This window comes from Alligator mississippiensis, chromosome 3, assembly GCF_030867095.1.
Source record: "Alligator mississippiensis isolate rAllMis1 chromosome 3, rAllMis1, whole genome shotgun sequence".
Lineage (NCBI taxonomy): Eukaryota > Metazoa > Chordata > Crocodylia > Alligatoridae > Alligator > Alligator mississippiensis.
In genome coordinates, this window is record NC_081826.1 from 254,412,403 (window position 1) to 254,425,605 (window position 13,203).

The 13,203-nt window shown below is 44.9% G+C and overlaps 1 protein-coding gene across 3 annotated transcripts in view; it reads left to right on the plus strand.

Annotated features, from left to right (window-relative positions):
* The window catches only part of POLK (DNA polymerase kappa), a 64,825-nt gene that overhangs the window by 755 nt on the left and 50,867 nt on the right, over nt 1–13,203 (plus strand). Inside the window, exon 1 of one of the 3 annotated variants that reach the window (XM_019482425.2) lies at nt 587–829. The exons of the other annotated variants lie outside the window; for them this stretch is intronic. The gene's annotated coding sequence lies outside the window, so the exon portion shown is untranslated. Of the gene's footprint in view, nt 1–586; nt 830–13,203 lie in introns of those variants that run through there. 3 annotated transcript variants of the gene reach the window in all.

A 13,203-nucleotide genomic window follows, 5' to 3' on the forward strand; every position in this document is an offset into this window, starting at 1 on the left:
TGATGAGTAAGACCTGGGTCATTCAAGTTGAAGCTTTTCTTTATTTTGAGGCAAGCTGTCATAAGAAAGTGCTGACAGCAAGCCCAAAAATTGGTTAAGACTCCCTGACAGTGGCTTGGGTTTTGCATATGCTGCATCAATTAGCTGCTTCAAATGTATTGTACATTTTGAACACTTTCACCATTATTGGTTGTATGTTGCACAAGGGTTGAAGATATACAAATATGATAATTATTGTACACCTGGCAACAGTGGTGCAGCATCAGCTCAAGGTGCTTGGGCTGCATCAGCTCGCGTGGCTGCCTCCAGCCATGGAGGGCCCAGGAGCCCAATCCTTGCAGCGCCTGGGCAGGGCTAAGGCATGCAAGGCTGATGGCTGCACTGGGACCCACACATGCCTGTGCGAGGGCAGGCTCTGTCCCTGGCTCACCTGTATTATCTCTACTTCTTAAGGCGCAGGTCTGCCCTCAGCTTGCTTGGGGTGCGCAGTCTCATTGGAGAGGGGCAAGGTGGGGTGTGCAGGTGGGGCTGGGTAGCACTTTGGGGACAGACTCGTTCAGAAATGCATAAGCATTCATGACTCAAACTTAAACTCAGTTCACTTATGAGAGGCTGTGACCAGATAGCAGCTTCATTATGTGAAGCTGACCATTACTTACGAACCCTTCTCCGTTTCTGAATGAGTTTGCCTGCAAGGTGCTGCCCTGCCCTGCCTTCAAGTAGACTCTTTCACATGAACTCACGGCTCCTGATGATTACAGTGAATGGAAAATGTGTCAGGCACGTGGACGGATGTAAGGATTTTGAACAGGCTGGTGCAGATGCTGAGGTGGGTCAGCACATATAAAATAGACCATATTTTTTTCCACATAAAAATAAAAGCTTTGTCAATAGGCTGGGGGGTCTAGGCCTATATTATTCAGTTTAAGATTGAAGCAAAAACCAAAGTAACTTCATTGGAATGAGTTAAAAGCTCATGAGACAATAAGCTGAATACGAGCCAACAGTGTGCCCCTGTTGTGAAGAAGGCTAACAGCATACTGGGCTGCACTTCCAGCAAATCCAGGGAAGTCATTCTTCCCCTCTATTCAGGCCACACCTGGAGTACTGTATCTAGTGTTGCTGCCGCGCCTCCCCCCCCCCCCCCCCTGCACACTGCAGAAAGGATGTGGACAAATTGGAGAGAGTCCAGCAAAGGGCAACCAAAATTGTTAGAGGCCTGGGACACATGACTTCTGAGGAGAGGCTGAGGGAACTGGGTTTATTTAATTTGGAGAAGAGAAGACTGAGAGGGGATTTAATAGCAGCTACCTGAAGTGGGGTTTCAAAAAGGATGGAGCTAGACTGTTCTCAGTGGTGGCAGATGACAGAACAAGGAACAATGGAAGGGAACAAGGACAGTTTAGGTTATATATTAGGAAGAATTTTTTCACTACGAGGGTAGTAAAGCACTGAAACAGGCTACCCAGAGACATGGTGGAATCGCCATCCTTGGAGCCTTTTAAGACCTGGCTAGACAAAGCCTTGGGTGGGATGATCTAGAAGGGGACAATCCTGATTTGAGAAAGGGGTTGGACTAGATGACCTCAAAGGGCCCTTCCATCCCTGACTTTTTATGATTCTAAAAGCAATCTGCAGTGCTGTGAAATAGGAGCTTCATGACCCGGAACAGCTAACAGACAGCCGAATTGCAGAAGAAAGACTAGCTTGATGGGTGGAACATCAAGACTCTTAAAAGGAAGAAAGGGTCATTAACACCTGTGGAATGAAGCATTTAGAAGGAAGTTAAAAGGAATCAGATAGATTATGAAGTATGAAGTCCATTGACTTCCTCAGAGTGCCTGACTAGAAATGCTGCTGTGACTGCCAGGCAGTTAGTTTTAAACTTCGGGTGGAACAGGAATCAGAGGGGATGCAAGTGCTTCAGTGAACACTGTGCCCCTCCCCTCCACCTCTGGTTGTACATATATACCTTTGGAAATAATCATGCAGATTAATAGTAAGGTACTTAGCATACATTAATTGCAACCGTGATGCAAATTTGCAGAATGTTGAGGGAATGGGGAAATTATGTTAGCACAGTGGAAGCTACAAATATTTTAGGATGCTTTAGATGTTTTATCTATTTTTTTATGTTTGAAATTAATTTAAAGTAATTTTTCTCTCTCTTATTGCTGCTGTCAAATTCACTTACAATTAGACTATGATCAAAAGTTTTGTCCACTGGTAACATGACTTGTTTATCTTGGCTCTCTTAACTATTACAGTGTTTCTAGTTAAATCTTAATTTGTATCCTGTATATTAATAGTCATAGCAACAAATGAGATTCATTTAAAATATAGAAAGCATAATATACTTTGCTTCCTTTACCATCTATCTTCTCTGGGATGTGTTAATAGAATGGTTTGATAAGATTTCATTAAACTTGAATATGATTTCATCCTTAAATGTGCTAAATAATTTACAGCTCTGCTCCTGCATTTGGGAGGGAGGGTGTGGAATATGAGCATGCCTGAGCAAAGCTCATCAAAACTGACTGGGCTGTGCATAAGTTGTGGGATCAGGGCTGTAGTTCAAAGAATCCCTCAAAGTGATTAAAGAAAAAAACATTAATGAAACAGATACTAGAACCAAAAAAAACCCCAAAACACCTGACTACGAAAAAGGAAAATTTTTCAAACTTTACTGTACAGCTTCTAGCTACAGGTCCAAATAAAAACAAACAACCCCCTGCCGCCCCCCCCACCCCCCCCAAATTAAAAAAGAGTTAAGGTTGAAAGTAGGCTTTTCCTGTAACCTGCCCCATTTATACTTTGCCCCAGTCCTTGATTTCCCTCACTCATTGTTATTTTGTACCCTGATAATAACTGCCTCCATGCTATACTCAGGTTCTCCATGATTCCCTTTAATGTCTGTTTTTTTTCCTGTCCTTGCCTGTTTCTTGCCCTGTCCACCTCCTTCCTGTATATTTACCAATACTGTTGACTCCGTTCTGGATATGCTTGTCCCTTGCTCCTCTTCTGTTCATCCCTGTCTTAATACCTTCTGTTTCATTCTCTTTCCATCTGATGAAGTGAACTTGGGGTGACAAAAGCTTGTGGTCTCTTAGTCTATAAATGTGCATATCTACCCTGCTTTCTCACACTCATTCCCAGTCAGAGCTGACCCTGCAACCTTCAAACTTCAGTACTCTGAATTCATCCTTCACTTCTCTGGTCTCCTGCACCATCCTCCATTCCTTCAAGCAGTTGTGTTTAAAGAACAAAACATTAATTGATTTGGTTATTTAAGCAGCTGTTAATATTTTTAATGTCTTTTTACTAAAACAGTTGTGTGTGATCCCTAGAAAACAGAAAACAATTTAGAAACTTTTTAAAAACAAGAAATTTATATGTAGTGTATGTGTGTATAGAGTTAAATGTGTGTTCCTATTTTAAAAAAGTGCGAGCAACAGTACTCTTGGCATAATGTTTCCTGATGAATTTTGACCATGAGAATTCAGTTTTTAAATGATCTTTTCTGGTTATATTATGCACTGTACAAAATTTGTTTTCTGTGGTTCGAAAGTGGGAAATAGTACATAAGCTAACCTTGGTTTAGAAAGCAAGAAAGATTGTAAAATTTTACTTTATATGACAGTTACACTGCCTATTAAAAATTGACTCAAGATAAATTATGGTAACAAGATGACAATTCTTTGACCTCAGAATAAATCTGGAGATTTTTCAAGCCAATATCAGGTTTCTAGATGAAGTTATTGGAGATCTAAAAGCAGAACTCAAAGTGTGACCTGGTTATAGCTTTATCCATGGAGAATTGATTTATGTATGTGGACAGTGCAGTGCAGATGCTATCTTAATTCAGATTTAATAATACAGAAGCTATAGTTTAAGTATTGACATTTTTTTCATATCCAAATATCATCAGAAGCTAGGTTCCATCTGTATGAGTGTGTTATAATACAATCTATTCATTTGAAAAGCCATTTACAATATCTGAAGAAATAAAATATCTAAAGAGACATGATTCCAAATGCTCTGCTTTTTGGGTGTTTAACTTTAGATACCTGATAGAGGTCTGATTTTTCAGCAAATGCTGAGTAAACAGTCTTTTTCAGAAATTGGTCCTGTTACAGTATGTCCAGTTGGGCACTTTTACCTTAACTTCTGAATATTCTGTCCTACTCTTCTGTTCTTCTGTATCCATATAGCACATCTTTGTATATTCTTGTAGTAATTTGGGATTTTTCTGATAAAACAATCTTTATAGATGTTTCATTGCTTGCCCTCTAAAACAAGGTCTACAGGAGTATAACAACTGTGGCTTTACATCTGAACGAGCTATGCATACATGTTAATCACACTATCCATCCATTCTTCTTGCCACTTCTATTGTAAACCAGCAGGGGTTTGGAACTGACAAGAATCCTGTTCTCCGAGCTGGTTAGAAATCAGGACTCTTGTAAATCTCAAACCCCTGAAGCTGAAAAGAATGGAGCTGATAGTGAATGAAGAAGGAGAGTGTGACATACATACTCTCATGCCTCTTTGTTTAGTTTATCCTGACCAGAGAAGTAACACAGCTGATAGTTTAACCATTATAAGGGATGCATCTTTTTTTTTTCCTTTTTTAAACTTGGGGTCATAAAAGGTTAAATTTGACCCTGTCCACCACAACATTCCTTTTATTTGGGAATTCTCAGTGGAAAAGGTGGATACGGTTTAGGCATGTAGGTATAAATTGGATATAGATTAAATATACAGATATTGTTGCAGAATAAAATATTTATACAGTTAAATAAGGGATACACAAATCGTTTGCATTCAACATATAACAATAGATTTGGAAAAATGACCTTCCAATATGCAAGTTCTTTGTAAATATTTTAGTAGTATCGTATATTTCTAATTTAGACTCTGACAGAAACAAATGAGAATGTCTGCTTTCTTCTTCCCCGGAGATTCAACAGGTAAACAAAAGTATGCACTTGGAGAAATCCCCTGGTTCCTGGGCCTTGCCTTTTGTATTTTGTCTTCCTTTGTCAAGATATGCTAATTCCTACAATAGGGTGGGTGGATGTAATTGAATCCTCCAGTGACAGGGGGATTCTTACACTTCTGCAAATAGACAAGAGTCAGATCTTTGTAGGATGGTGCCCTGCACAGCTTTTTCTTGCACAGCTTGGTTGAGGTAGCTGCATGTGTGACAGTGAGCAGAATTTGAAGGGCAGCTGTGTAGCTGTCAGGTCACTCATATCTAGCAACAGGAGGGAAGGTAAAGAGTGGAGCAAATAGCTAAACTTCTCATTTATTTTAGGATTAATACTAATAGCTGGTTCTTGTACAACAGCTAGTTTGCACCCCAAATTCCTTTACAAAGTAGATAAGGCTTAGTGTTGTATTACCATAGAACCCATAGGCTCTAAGCAAAGTTTCTAATCCTACAAAGATCTGGTCCTTGTCTAAAGTAGCTTATTGTTGAAGAAAAGTTACATTAGAAAAATGAGATCTAAGGCTTGTACTTGAATTCATCTTAAGCCTGCTTCTTCTCTAACCTTCCTTCTCTCCTGTTCTGAACTGCAAAAAAGTAATGAAGCAGTGCATCTAATACTGTAATCCTGTGCCTGAGATCATCCTCTAGTGCTGAACCATAACAATTTTTCACCCCCTGTTGGCTCCTGGATTTACATCTTCAAGGTTCTAATCTCTGCTATCCTTCTGTCTGGGACATATGTAATCTCCTGCATGGCTTTTTTATGTAGATATAGAATATGTTTCTAAGGTACTGGAAGGTAAATTAATAGGAACTTTCATACTGGGGATCTGTTGGTTTTTTGTGATTTTTTTTTAATGTATTAGTGAATATTCTTCCACGTATAGAACAGTTGCTCAGCACGGTAAGGTTAAATTACACCCCCATAAAAAAGTTTGCCTGTTTTGCTTTTTCAAGGTTCATAGATTTCATAGACATTAGGGCATCGAGTCCAGCCCCCTGCCCAAAGGGCAGGAAGTCAGCTGGGGTCATAGGATCCCAGCAAGATAAGCATCCAGTTTGTTCTTGAAGGTGTTCAATGTAGGCGCTTGAACCACCTCCGGTGGCAGGCTGTTCCAGACCTTGGGGGCTCGGACAGTAAAGAAATTCTTCCTTATGTCCAGCCTGAAACGGTCTTGTAGTAGTTTATGACCGTTCGACCTAGTCGTCATCCCCTGAGGTGCTCTGGTGAACAAACGTTCCCCCAGATACTGGTGGTCACCCCTGATAAACTTATAGGTGGCTATCAGATCACCCCTGAGCCTGCGCTTTTCCAGGCTAAAGAGCCCCAGGGCTCTCGGCCTGTCATCATAGGCTCTGCTTCCCTGACCTCTGATCATGCGCGTGGCTCTTCTCTGGACTCTCTCAAGCTTCTCCACATCCTTTTTGAATTGTGGAGCCCAAAACTGGATGCAGTATTCTAGCTGCGGCCTCACCAAGGCCGAGTACAAGGGGAGAATGATGTCCCGGGATTTGCTTGAGAAGCATCTATGGATGCAAGCCAGTGTTTTGGTCACTTTACTAGCCGCAGCATCGCATTGCAGGCTCATGTTCATCTTGTGGTCAATGATGACCCCTAAGTCTCTTTCTTCCATAGTGCTAGTCAGTGTAGCACTGCCAAGCCTATAAGGATGCTGCGGGTTTTTCTTCCCAAGGTGGAGAACCTTGCATTTATCGGCGTTGAACACCATCAGATGCTCGTCCGCCCACTTGCTGAGCCTGTCCAGGTCAGCCTGGATCACCCGCCTGTCTTCTGGTGTGGATGGTTTGCCCCAAGTTTGGTGTCATCGGCAAACTTGGCCAGTCCGCTTCTGGCTCCAGTGTCCACATCATTAATTAAGATGTTGAACAATATGGGTCCAAGGACAGAGCCTTGGGGGACCCCACTGGTCACAGGACACCATGATCAGTGACTTCCATCAATTACTACCCTCTGGGTCCGACCACGGAGCCAATTTTCCAGCCAGTGGATCGTGGTGGACCCAAAGCGACAATTGGCCAGTTTCACCAAGAGGTGATCATGGGATACCAGATAGAAGGCTTTTTTGAAGTCAAGATATATGACATCAATCTCTTCTCCCTTGTCCAGGTGATAGGTCACCTGGTCGTAGAAGGAAATGAGATTGGTCAAGCAAGACCTACCTGCGACAAACCCGTGCTGGCTATCCCTTAAGATGTTGGCATCGGCCAGTCCATTAAGGATGGCCTCTTTAATAAACTTTTCTAAGATCTTCCCCGGGATAGAAGTCAGGCTGACGGGCCTATAGTTAGCCGGATCCACTTTCCTCCCTTTCTTGAAGATAGGCACCACATTGGCCTTCTTCCAGTCTTCAAAGGTTGCTTTGGCTCTCAAGACCTTCATCTGACTAAGTAGTATGGAAGGTAGGGGACAAGTATAGGAAAGTTATCACGGCAGATGCATTTATTGGACCAAGTGAAATCACTGGTTTTTGAATCTTAAAAGACTTTTCAATTTCTCTTCCAATGACTATACTGTAGTCAGCATTGTGTTGATCTGTGATGTTTGACTCAGGTAACCTCAGTGGCTTCATAGATGATGCTGATGACAACATTGTCACACATTCCTCAGGAATCTTTAATATAAGCCTGTCAGATACAAATATGGAAGATTTTTCTTCTGCATACCAAAAAAGAGCATCTTGAATTTTAATAGACTTTTGCAATGGGCCACTTATAACTAGGGCTGTCAAATTATTTAAAAATTTGATTGAGACACATATACACAACACCCAGCAGGTAAGTCTGTGGAGGGGGAAGGGCAGGGGGGCAGATCGAGGCCCCATGGTGAGGGATGGAGTGGGGCAGGGGCAGGCACTGGGGTGAATGGGGCCCCAGGGCCAGGGTGGGTTGTGGGATGTTGTATGAGACTTGTACATGGGCATGGGGAGGGCGCGGCTCCCTGTCACTGCGCGCACCCCTGAGGGAGGCATGGGGTGCACATGCCCCCTCATTTGTGCATGGGGCAGAGACAGGCTACCCTCTGCGGGTTGGGGCTCTGCGCCCTGCTGCCTTTGTCCCAGGAGCTATGTGCTGGCCATGCCTCATGCTCCCTGCCTGCCTGGCAGCAGGAGGCATAACATGGTGTCGCGTGGCTCCCAGGGCAAAGGCAGCAGGGTGCAGAGCCCCAGTCTGTAGCAGGCAAATCACCTCTGCCCTGCACACAAATGGGGACACATGCCCCACATGCTTCCCTTGGGGGTGCACGCAGTGACAGGGAGACATGCCCCCCACGCCTCTGCACAAGCTGCACACAGCAATCCACAACCCACCCCAGCCGAGGGACCCCATTCACCTCAGCACCTACTTCTACCCTGCTCCCTCCCTCACCATGGGGGCCTTGATCTGCCCCTCCCTCTCCACAGCCTTACCGGCATGGCACCGCTCTGCAGGCAGTGGGCGGGCTGCAGCTGCTTGTGTGTGTGTGCGTGCGCATGCATAACTACCTGCAATCTGTGCCTAGGCTGCCCTGCGATCTTCTGTGCTGCCACTGCTGTTCCACTGGGTGTCCCAGAGGCAGTGGAATGGAGCCCAGGCACAGGCTCCAAAACCATGTGTGCGATTAAAGCATAAAAAAAATTAATCCAAGAAGCACTCATGTTAATCACGCACGTTAACTGTGATTAATTGACAGTCCTGCTTATAACACTGCATCTTAAAAAACAAATTAAATCAGGTGCATGCTCTCCATACTGAAAAGAGCTCAGTCATCAACACTCTTCTTTAGATGTAACATTGATGGGGAAACTTGAGCATTTCCCCTTTTTCTTTTGATTATCTTTGTAAATTGCAAATATCTTCATTAACGGAAGATGGCATAGAGTGCACCCTCAGCAAGTCTGTGAGTGACACCAAGCTGGGGCGTTTAGTAGATATGCTGGAGGGTAGGGCTAGGATTCAGCATGACCTAGACACATTTAAGGTTTTCCTGGGCGTGTCCTCTTTTTTGGCCCTGTCTTCACATCTGGGTGGGTTTTTAAAATGCGAGCAAATGTCTGGGTTTTTGTTTTGCCTCCGCTTTCCCATGCTGGCTGCTTGGGGCTGGGAGCAGCGGGCAAACTGATTGGTTGTCAGGGGTCACGTGGTTTGTGCACCAGCCCTGGCAAACTGCTCCCAGGTAAGAGAGACAAATTGTTTGTGTGCGTGTGCCTGTGTGCACTGCGTGGACAGCAGGGCTGGGGGGACGGGGTTGTGGGTCAGGAGTGAGGGGCACTGGCAGTGCTGGGCGGCAGGGGGCTGTGGGTTGGGAGTGAGGAGCACTGGCGGCGCTGGTGAGGCAGGGTCTTGGGAGTGAGTGGCAGAGGCAGGGTACAGGCATATCACTGCCCCCCCCCCATCATATACCCTTCCCCTCTCTACTCCCCCTTCTCCTCCCCCTCCTATCCACAGGTGTCCTCTTTTTTGGTACTGGAAATATGGTAACCCTAGACCGGTAATCACCAACCAGTTGATCATGATCAACTAGTTGATTGTGGAGCCTCTGCCAGTCAAGCTCAGTCTGGAGGCACTGAGCATGTGTGAGCATGTCCACGCTCAGCCCCACCAGACTGAGAAAGAGCTCAGGTGGTACACAGGATAGGTACCGATCGGAGCCCAAGTGGCGGTACACAAAGGTAGGTACTGATTGGAGCCCAGGTGGCTTGTCCAGGCTCAAGAAGGCTCCTGCTGCTGCGTGCATCCTGGCAGAGGCCTCAGGGGAACATGCACCCCCTATTTGAGCACAGGGTGGAAGCAGATACTGCTGCACACTGAGCTTTGTGCCCCAAACCCTGCTGCAGCTGCCCTGGGAGCACTGTGATGCCACGTGCATCCTGCTGCTGGGCTGACACCTACGTCCTACGCACAGATTGTGGAGGGGCATGTGCCCACTGGCCGTCCGCCAGGGTGCAGACAGAGGCAGGAGCCCCCCCGTGCCTGGATGAGCCGCCCTGTCTCTGATCACCCCGCCACCCGGCTTGGCTGGTGCCCTGCTCACTCCAGACCCTGCCCCTGCCCCACACTCTCCCTTTTTAAATACCAGATCAGTTTTTGAATTAAAGTGCAACCCAGGATCTGCTGTGTGCAACCCCTGCCTCCCCCTTCCCTCTCCCACAGACTGACCAGCTGGGCGGGGCTGTGGCACGCAGTAGATCCTGGGTTGCACTTTAATTCAGAAAGTGACCTGGTACTTAAAAAGGTTGGAGACCACTGCCCTAGACAAATTGGAGGATTGGGCCAAAAGAAATCTCATGAGGTTCAATAAGAACAAGTGTAAAGTTGTGTACTTAGGATGGAAGAATCCCATGCACTGCTGCAGCCTGGGGACTGGCTGGCTGGGCAGCAGCTCTGCAGAAAAGGACCTGCGGGTTACAGTGGACAGTAAGATTGATATGAGTCAGCAGCATGCTCTTGTTGCCGAGAAGGCTAATAGTATACTGGGATGCATTATTAGAAGCGTTGCCAGCAGATTGAGGGAAGTAATTATTCCTTTCTATTTGGCACTGGTAAGGCCACATCTGGAGTACTGTGTTCAGTTTTGGGCCCCTCACTATAGAAAGGATGTGGACAAGTTGGCAAGAGTTCAGTGGAGGGCAGTGAAAATGGTTTGGGGGCTGGGGCACATGACTTCTGAGGAGAGGCTGAAGGAACTGGGTTTATTTAGTCTGCAGAAGAGAAGGCTGAGAAGGGATTTTATAGCAGCTTTTAACTAACTGAAGGGTGGTTCCAAAGAGGATGGAGCTAGATTGCTTTCTGTGGTGGCAGATGACCGAGTAAGGAGCAATGGTCTCAAGTTGCAGCAAGGAGGTATAGGTTGGATATTAGGAAGAACTTTCTCACTAGGAGGGTGGTGAAACACTAGAAAGGGTCACCTAGAGAGGTGGTGGAATCTTAATCATTGGAGGTTTTTAAGGCCTGGATCTACAAAGCCCTGGCTGGAATGATATAGTTGGATTGGTCCTGCTTTGAGCCGGGAGTTGGAGTAGATGGCTTCCTGAGGTTCCTTCCAACCTTAGTTTTCTATGAGTCTCTGATAAATTGCATTATATGATAGAATTAGCCCCAGAGTTTCCTATTCCTTTGGTGGAACAGTCCTTTTAGTCAAAAGTTCCTGAAATGAAATCCTTTTTCATCTTAGTTGATTATGGTCTTTGTTATTTGGCTAGAAGAAGTGAGATACTGAAATGATTAAAACTGTTTTCTATACTTGAAACCATGGGGAGCTTGTTTGATAGTAATGTAATAATGATACTAAGTGTCAAATTTGAATGGAATGTTGTTGGTATCCTTTATCCATTTTATAGGAATTGTGAAGAAATGATATAATTGGACTTCTGATTTTAGTCATCTTAAAACTGAAAAGGTTTTCCTTGAAAAGAAAAGAATAGTAAAAATGTCTCTTTCCTTTTCTATTTATTTGCATCATCAGTATTTGGGGCACTGGAACCTCCTGGAACACCATGGTTTTTTTGTGTATGTAGGACATGGCTGCTTTCACATTTCTAAAATTTGTTCTTCAGATTTTTTTCCCCCTGGCAGGGTTTGGAGGGGCAGAGTGGCTTTCTTTTTTATTTATTTTTTAGCTCAAAACCAAATTTACTCTGTTGTTTTCCATATCTGATGACTGGTGGTTAATAAACATTTACTTTTCCTTTAAGGCAGTTTATTTACAGTTTGTGTGCATTGATTCAGTATCCTGTATGCAAATAAAGATTCTTTCAACCTTTTTTCCAGAGGTGTCCTTTTCCAATTTTACTACTGTTTCATAACTGTTGATTATACAATAGGTGAAAAGCAAATTGTCAGTTGACTTCCAAAGAAGTTCTCTGGACTGTGATACTGTCTCTACCAAGCTGAATACCTTTGGCAGTGTTTTGGGGGGGGTTCTTTTTTCCCCAATTCCTCATTTTTCTTTCTTTTTTCTCAGAGAAATGCGGGAAGTTTTAATGTTCTGGCACTCCACACAGAGCAACTCATAGTATTGTAGTGATGGAATCTGAATAAAGACCATCTAGAGCAGAAGTGGTCAACCTTCAGCATGAGTACTGACTATGGCACAGGCAGCCTGTGTGTGGGGCACTCAGAAGATCAGGGAAAAGACAGGCAGCACAGTGTCAGATAGGAAAAGGAGCAGAAACCAGACTATCAAATCAGACAGGGAGCACAGGGCAGGGAACAGAAAGCAGAGCAGCGGATCAGGTAAGGGAAAGGGATCAGTGTCATTCAGGGAGGTGTGGGGGCTAATGTGGCATGTCTGCCAAAAAGGTTGGCCTCTACTGGTCTAGAGCAGATGCTCAACCTCCAGCCTGTGGGCCATATCTGGCCCATGGAGCTGTGTCATCCAGCCCAGGTCTGGAAATAAGTTGGTGCTTGCGGAGTGGTGGCAGTCCTAATTGATGTTCCCCTGCTGACAGATTTCTGGATCCATAGCATGAGGAGCTCCATGGGACAAATGATGTGGTTCTGCACATTACATCACACCAGCTTGAGCAACCATGCAGCATTGTTCAACAGTCACATTCAGTGCCTGGGGTCAGGCAGGCTCTGGCTGGTGTGTAAGACTGGGCAGGTGCACCAGATCCCACCCATGCACCAGATCCCACCCATGCTGGAGCTGGCCTGCGAACTGGTTGCGCACGACTCATCTGACCCACAGGGCCCAATAGGTTGAGCACCACTGGGTTAGAGGGTTGCAGCAAATGTCAGACATGAGTAATTCCCTTAAGGCTGGTTCTGAAAAAAATGTCAGCCATGCAGCCAAATACTGATTATGGTAGGAGAGGGGTGTTTGAAAGCATTTCCTAGTGTCACCCCATATGGGTGATCACCCTGTTCCTTCTCTGCTCTCCCCACTCAGTTTCCAGTTTCTCACGCTGATCTCTTTCAGGTTTCTGGCTTTTGCTGTGTCCCTGCACTTTTCGTGATTTTTTCTTTGCTTTCTTCACTTCGGATTCCAAACTTCTAGACAAGGTACACAGCCTGATTTGCTCTGTGGAGCACAGCTCATTAGCAAGGCATTCCACTTGGGTTATGAGCCTCTTAGGATGGAGGCCATCAGCTGTTTCTCTTCACCCTCAAGTAGCAACCATTTGTATTCCCCCACTGGGTATAGTCTTCCCCTCCCTTATTACCAGAATAATAGGTTAGTGTTTAACTGTAGATTGACTGGATTTCCT